Below are 8,572 nucleotides of genomic sequence, written 5' to 3'. Positions count from 1 at the left end.
CAGCACTACTGTATGGATTCCAATCACTGTGAATGAAATGTTGTACGTGTGTAAAGTATTTAATAGATGTAACTTAATAAATTGGCATTGAAAGCTGCAGAATTTTAATAATTAGATCAATTCTTTTGTCCATCTGTTCATTTATTTTTCTTTCTAGATTAAGGTCTAAGGACAACCTCTTGGGGTTTTAAAATGCCTCTAGTTCTCCATGTATTTGAATTCAAAATGGCAACTGATTTTCACAGGTCATAATAAATCCTATGACAAACTGACTATGAAACCCCACAGGTTGCGCCACTCTGGTCAGATGAGGGAAAGGAAGAGAAGGAGGGAATATACTTAGTTCCTTTTATGAATTAGGAGACTCTGTGGTTAAGTGGCTTAAACTCACAGCAAACAACCCTAAAAAAAGAGAAAGAAAGGCCAGAGAGAGTCATATTAGTACATGATGGAGCCAGAATTTGGACCCAGGTCTCTCTGACACTATACATGCTGCCACTCATGAAATGGCAATCAGCAAGAATTAAAAGGGTTCAACTCATCCATCTCTTTCCACTTCCCAGAGCAATAGTTAGTCACCATTGATGCTCAGCCAATAATAGGGTGGGACCATATTAAATTGCCATTTCTGTGGGTCAAAAAGGGTCACATTGAAATTTCATTTGTTTCCAGCTAATAGCTGTAGGTAAAATGAGACATGGATTAAGGGAGAAGAGGATAACGCTCTCCTCCAAAAACTCAGTCTCAAAATTTCCCCTCCCAGTGGGAAATCTAAGCATGTAGTAGTGTCCTTCTGAAATTCAGTTCTCACTTTTAGCTTGTACCCAACTCCTGGGAGTGATGAGAACAAAACATTTTTTACCCTTATGTAAAGAAATGAATTATTTGCCCTGAATTTATTAAAAGCCAAATGTCTACAAAAGTCATAATGCCAGTTCTCCAGATGAAAAAGATTGTTCTCCTAATCCAGCTACCAAACACAACTTTTGCACTCAGTTCTCAGAGACTCTTCATCCCTAGGAACTTTAGGTCAAGGAGACAAAACTGACCAACTGTTAGATAGTCTGACTATCTTTATTTACCATCCCTGTTCACATTGCTTCCACTCACCCACATGTACACACCAAAATAATAGTAATAATAATAACAATGCTCCAGGGTGGAATTGTAGAAAACACAGTGGATTGGAGTCAACAGATCTTCGTTCCAGGCCCAGGTCTGCCAGCTGGCAAATTCTGAGGCCTTGGGCCAACCACTTCATTCCTATGAATCTCAACGTCCTCCTGTGAGAATCATGAGTAGCAGTGGATAAAGTGAGCTAAAGCCCCTTCCGTTTGTAGTTTAGAAACTGGTCTCAATATTCTATGCTTATAATGCTTGACTTTCAAACGAGCTTCCCTTTTTCAGTGTGTGGGGGTAGAGGAGAGGGTTTCTGCAAGGGAAAGCAAAATTCCCCATGTACTGTACACTTCATGTACCTTACACTTGGCACACAGGGACTTTTTACCCCTTCGGGGCATGAAATGGAAAGGTAGCTGGAACTGAGACCTCAACTCCAGGGTCGGTGAACGCTGTTCCATGCTGACAACACTCTCCATGCCCCTCTGCCCCTCCCACCCCAATTCTCCACCGGGCATGGCAGCCCACTCACCATTCCACATAACAGGGATGGCCCCTCACGGGCTGAGGTTGGACTTTAACACTAGTGCTTAGAGCAGGCATTTTTTGTGTTCTTACCTTATGGAACACATTGAACTCAACTCTTCAGACAGTTCATCTTACTTCCCAATGTGATGAGATTGCACTATTACCCCATTTTACATATGAGGGAAATGAAGCCTAAAAGATTAAGTTTACCTGCCCAGAATTACTCAGCTAAGTCAACATTTGAACCCAGGCAGGATAAAAGTGCCCAACTCTCAGGGTTTATTGTTAGCAGTAAATAACAATCACTGACATTTAGTGGGCACTTAGATAAGCACTGCATCATCTCATTTAATCCTCAGTCAGAGGCTGATTTCCTAGTCTCAAATCAGTAAAACACATCTGCTCCCACAGAGATTGGCATTCTCAGGAACGGACCTCCAAAGATGACTGGGTCTTCCGTTCAGTGTAATACCACTGATTGAACAACCACTCTAACCTGAGAAGGGATCCAAGGATGCCCTCCCTTCCTGAATACCACGTCCCACTTGATGTCCTAATCCCGGTACCTGGAATAGGAACACTGGCAGCACCACTGTCCTGTCAGCTCAAACTTACCCCGGCCGGGAGGCCCTAAATCTGGACACATTCATCCCTCACGCCAGCTCCAGCTCACTTGATTTCCTTCTCTACTGGCCCCAGGGTCTTGGCAATATCACCGCCTACCACTAGAGCCCCATTTTGCCTTTGTCTTGATTCTCCATTCTGCTTTTGTCAACCCCAGAAAGATCTGAGCACCTACCCAGGGCCAAGCACGATGCTAAGCATGTTGCAAACACAATTTCCTTTTAGTGTTTTCACAAAACACTAGAGGGTAGATACTATTACCAGTATGGCTAGTTTGTAAATGAGGAATCTGAGGCTCAGGGAAGCACAGTGACTTTCTCAAAGGCACACAGCCAGAGTGATAAATCTGGATTTGGATCCATCAGTCAGCCTAATCCCAACCTCTTATCCACCGTCATGTTCTGCTTCTCTGTTTTGCCCACGTCTCTACCTCTTACCCACTGCGTGGCCTTGGGCAAGCCATCTAACGTCTCTGGGCCACAATGTGAATTTCTAAGTTCACTTCCAGCCTAAGATTCTCGGAATCCCAGCTGAGCAATGCCAGAATTGTCATCATTCCCATATTATAGATGAGTAAGAGCAGGTCTTTCTTTTTAAGGGGACATCCTACCCAGATCCCTCTCCTCTCCAGGTTGTGCGCTCATCCCAGGGGACCATGATGAACCGTCATCAAAGCCTTTCCCAGGGGGCTCTGTCCCCAAGCAAAGCGACTTGTCTGGCTGTATGTTTATCTCATGCTTTACAGGGCAATAGTTCTCAATTTTGACTACACTTTGGCCAGAGCTGGGGTGGGGGATGGGGCTAGATTAACAAAACCTGATGTCCAGGCACTACCCCAGACTGATTAAATCAGAATCTCCAACAATGCAAGACAAGCAACTGTATTTTTTTAACTCCTAGGTAATTCCAAGGTGCAGCCAGAGTTGAACCAGAATTTTTGAAGCACTGGCGCATGAAGCAAAAAGCAAGGCCCTGAAGCTAGACAGATCCGCCTTATGGTCTCAACTCCACCCTGCTCCAGCTGTGAGCCCTCAGACAGATTAGTTAGTCTAGCTGAGCCTGACCTTCCTCATCTGCAAAATGAGAATGATAGTGCATGCCTCAGGTGTCCTTGTGAAGATAAAATGAGATATTGCCCATGAAGGTGCATGGCCCCTGCTCAGAGCTCAATAAATGGCGGCTGACATTCTGTCAGAAAATGACGTGAGATTCTGCTCCCTGTATTTCTTTTCTTCCGCATTTAAGGAAGCAAAAGCAAATTACGGAAGTTATAAGATTATAATGAAATGGCGTAGGGTAGATGATGAGCTGCAGATTTGGTTATTCATTCATTCAGCTGGTATTTAACAAGCACCCTCCATGTGTTAGGCTCCTGCTGGGAGTTGTGAGTGAAATCGGCATGGCTATTGAGCTCACCAAGCTTCCAAGCTATTGAGTTGAAATCGTGAGGGGGGTACAATAAAGGAATTACAAAATAATAATACATTCTGATAAGCCATCATCTAAAGGAAACAAACAGTGTGCAAAGATAGAGAACAAGGGGGACCCACATAGGTGATTCAGTGTGTCTGATTTAGTAACATTTGGACGGACAGCTCCACAACACAATTACTGACTGATAGCAAGCATGACTCACCCAGTGGGTATTGCTAATTACTAGGTTCCGGGGCAAAGAACAAGATGACTGAGCACTGGCCAGCTGCCAGCTGTCCCTGAGCCAAAAGCAAATGAGCTGCACCTTGGACTCCTCTGGCACGGCTGGTAACAACCACCCCAGCAATCCCTGGAGCTCCATTCCATGCTCTCAGATGGGAAACATTTCTCCTGTACCACTGCCTGGGGATCGAGAACGCTTCTTGGCACTCTCTGCGGTTTTTTAGAAGTGACACCCAACTGGACTTTGCTTCCTGTGCTAGGGAACTCTCCCAGTTATTGCCCTGGCACTAAGAAACACAATCTGACACAATAAAAAAAATTAGTGGCATGTATCCCTTCTCCCAAGAGTTCCATGGAGAGGAGAATAGGGTCTGGATGACAGTAACCATTTTATAGAGAAGTAAACTGAGGCCTAGAGAGGAAACCATCAGGCCCAAGGATTCACAGGAATAAAGGGGGCCATGTCTGAGCAACACCAATACAGTGTTCCCAGCCCCTACAGTGCTCCCCTAGAGGGTGTGGTCCCTGAGCAAAAGGGCCAGACATGTCCCACTCTGGAAGTCTACACAGCAAAATTAAATCCCTGTAAGTGCTTGCAGGTATGATGCAGGCAGGAACAGAGGAGTAAGGACCAACATACTGGGACCTTCTCACGTCTCCACGACCTTGTCCAGTATTTTCACTGTGAGCATTTTTACCATAGACATCTTTGCTGCAAGCTTTTTCGCCATATAGCCAATTGGTTGTAAGGCAATTTTGCCATAAAAGATAAAATAATTTAAAAAAGAGGGACATTTAGGGCTTCCCTGGTGGCACAGTGGCTGAGAGTCTGCCTGCCAATGCAGGGGACGCAGGTTCGTGCCCCGGTCCGGAAAGATCCCAGATGCCGCGGAGCGGCTGGGCCCATGAGCCATGGCCACTGCGCCTGCGCGTCCGGAGCCTGTGCTCCGCAACGGGAGAGGCCACAACAGTGGGAGGCCTGTGTAATGCAAAAAAAAAAAAAAAAAAAGGGACATGTAAAAGGACATGACATGTATGCACTGATGTGTATAAAATGTATGACTAATAACCTGCTGTATAAAAAAATAAATAAAATAAAATTCAGAAATTAAAAAAAAAACCTAAAAAGAAAAAAAAAGGACATAATGACTTATTTACAAAACAGAAACAAACTCACAGACTTAGAGAACATACTTATGGTTACCAGGGAGGAAGGGTGGGGGACAGGGAGGTAGATTGCGAGTTTGGGATTGACATGTACACACTGCTATATTTAAAAAGGATAACCAACAAGGACCGACTGTATAGCACATGGAACTCTGCTCAATATTCTGTAATAACCTAAATGGGTAAAGAATTTAAAAAAGAACAGATACATGTATATGTATAACTGAATCACTCTGATGCACACCTGAAACTAACAGAGCATTGTTAATCAACTATCCTCCAACATAAAATAAAAATTTCAGGGCTTCCCTGGTGGCGCAGTGGTTGAGAGTCCGCCTGCCGATGCAGGGGACACAGGTTCGTGCCCCGGTCCGGGAGGATCCCACATGCTACGGAGCGGCTGGGCCCGTGAGCCATGGCCGCTGAGCCTGTGTGTCCGGAGCCTGTGCTCCGCAACGGGAGAGGCCACAACAGTGAGAGGCCTGCGTACCGCAAAAAAAATAATAATAATCAAAAAATTTCAAAAAATTTCAAAAAAACTCAAATCTTAAGGACATAATGAAACATGAAAAATGAATAACAAAGTTAAAGACTTTATTGCAAAATACAAAATATCTGAATATATTTAAAATGTGCGTAGATTCATGGCAATACTGCACAAAGAGCTGACTTTATTTTGTGGGTTGTACCTAAGAACTTGTCTTCCAAGTCTTTCATTCACAGTAATATACATTTTTTGGCTTATTGATTCGTCTCCTCGTTCACCACGTCATACATTTTCCTTTTTGCTAAAATTCCTTCTGTCGTTAAGAGAGATTTCCAAGCACTAGGGCGCATATTTGTGGCGGAGCTCCGCATTGCGTGGTGGAAGCCTGTTGCTTATTCTTGACATACTGGCACGTGTCCGTTGATAGACATCCCATGGGAAAGGTGGGTTCAACTCTGTGCCTTCAAAGCCCTTGGCCCATTTCACCTCCAATGTAGTGTGTTTCAAAATAACAAACCAACTCTTGGGGCAAACCATCACGCTCTGTCAACTTGATAAAGCCATCAATAACGTCGCTAACTGGGAAGAACGCTATTCATTCCAACCGTTTGAAACCAAACTGTCAAAACAAACTCAGCCAGTTATCTTATCTTTCACAGCAAAACTGCCTTACCATCAATTTGTTATGCGGCAAAAATATTTTCGGCAAAAAGCTCATGGCAAAGATGTTTATGGCAAAGAAGCTCACAGCAAAAATACCTAGAACCCCCTAGGATATTCTCCCCGTCCATATATTCATGAGCCCTAGCACTTCAGAGGCACAGCCATCCTCCACCAAGTGTCCAAAAGAAGAAAGAAGGACAGGGGAGGGGGAAGGGGAGGGGAGGGAAAGGGAGGGATATCTGCCATTACTGAGCACCTCCCCTGAGGCAGGCGTGACACAAGGCGCTTTACACTTGTTAACTCATTTAACCTTACCTAGAAGATAGGTATTAATATTCCCGTTCTACACATGAAGGAACTGAGGCTTAGAAAGCTGTAAGAAAATTGACCACTGCTGTTCACCTCATAAGCAATAGAACTCAGCTTTCAGAGGCCTTCTTCCTTCCAGGGTTTACATTTCTGACCTGATGCAATCTTCTAACCCGACTTCCCCCCACAGTCACTCCCAGGAAATGGCTTAAATAGAAATTGATGGCTCAGCGTTAACTCGAAAGAGTGTGAGCCAGTCAATGGCTGCTCCAGATGGACCAGGCTAATCATTAGGATTATTCAGGAAGACAGAAAAGCAGCCCCTGATTGAATCACACAGATGCTCTAAGCAATGTTCCATGGCTTTGGTAAATGAAGAAGGAAGCTATGAAGAGAGTACTGAAAAACACTGGACATTTGCCTGTGCTTCCCCCATAGTCCCCCAAAGTGAATCCTGAAAGGTTAAAAGTGGTTTCATCACAAGTGTGGTTGTCAATTTCATAAAATGGGGAAGAAAAAGTCATTCGTGGGGAACTTAAGCTTTCTTTCTGCAAAGGTGAACGCTGGGCCCCAATTCATAACCACAGAGAGAAGAAAATGAAGCCCCTTACAATACAGCATAGAAAAGCAAGAGGCTAGAGACATGGGGTCCCTGTAATGCTCCACCGCATGCCCTTATCCAGGTCACTTGACAAAATTATTGTGCACTCATTCAACCAACATCAGCACCTAGCTCTAAGCACTACCCTGAGAGAACAAAGATAAAGAAGACATTGGGACTTCCAGTTGTAGCCACGCAGAGTAATGACTAAAAGACTTCCTGTCATCACAGCTGTAAAACTGGACTAAGTATATGAAGCAACTGCTTTTGGGCATTGGACAACAGACAACATAGGGCTGTGATCTTGAGAGAAAGGAAATATGTGAGATGTGCTCCACATTCATCTCAGCTTCCTGCCTATGCAGTTTCCAAACAGTGACCCAGGGAAGTGGTACCCAAAGAGAAAGCAGCAGTCTGACAAGGTAGAGGAAACAGCAGGTTTGGGGACAGCTAGAATCTGTGCGGAAGGATACAGGAAAGAAGCATGTTGTATAGAGAAGCTGCAGAAATCTTCACGCAGGTCCCTTTGGCTGAATATTAAACTGTGCAAATGCAGAAGCATCACAGCAAACAGCTACAGGGAGCTTAAGAGCTGAATGGAGATTACAGAAGTCACACACTATTGTGATAGGATGGAATTCTGACCAACCAGAGTAGAGACAGATGACTGTAAGCCCAGGCATTCAGCTGAGACCCTAGAAAGACCACATTTAGGAATAGGATAAATGTTAGTAGACATGAGTCTCATCCTAACAAGCCCTTTGAACATGGCTTGACAGGATCAAGACTTCCAGAAACAAAACAAAACAAACAAACAAAAGAAAACACAAAAAAGCTCAACATTTTTCAAAGTAAGACAACAAAAATCCAGGCTCTCAGCAACCTAGCATCCATAATATCCAGCATACAATAAAAATTACCAGACATGTGCAGAAGTCAGGACAAATGTGCCTTGCAGCCAGAAAGAAAAAGAAATCACTGAAACATACCAGAGATGGCAGAGCTGCTGGAAATAGGGGACAATATCTATTTGATATTATATATATGGTCATTGCTTTAAATCAAAAGATGGACATGACAAGTAAACATCTGGACTCTCAGGGAATAACTGGAAACTACAAAAACAATCAAAAGAAGATTCTAGCACTGAAAAATACCACATCACGAATTTCAAAATTTGCTGGATGGGTTTAACAGCTTAATGGACATTGCAGAAAAAAAAATATTGGTGAACTCAAAGACAGGTTAATAGAAATGAACCAAATTAAGACAGAAGAAGAAAAAATACTGAAAATATTAACAGAAACCCAGTGACCTGCGGGACAAAATCAGGTCGAATATATGTTTAATGAGAGTCCCCAAAAGAGAAAAGAAAATTCACTGAAGCAGAAAATATACATGAAAGAATAGCAAAATTT

At 43.5% G+C, this 8,572-nt stretch overlaps 1 long non-coding RNA gene across 7 annotated transcripts in view; it reads right to left on the bottom strand.

Moving 5' to 3' along the window:
- The window catches only part of LOC307188624, a 301,789-nt gene that overhangs the window by 204,128 nt on the left and 89,089 nt on the right, over positions 1-8,572 (bottom strand). The gene's annotated exons all lie outside the window — the stretch shown is intronic.

The sequence above is a fragment of the Stenella coeruleoalba genome (genome assembly GCF_951394435.1).
Source record: "Stenella coeruleoalba genome assembly, chromosome: 7".
NCBI lineage: Eukaryota > Metazoa > Chordata > Mammalia > Artiodactyla > Delphinidae > Stenella > Stenella coeruleoalba.
This window is presented reverse-complemented; position numbering and strand designations above follow the sequence as displayed.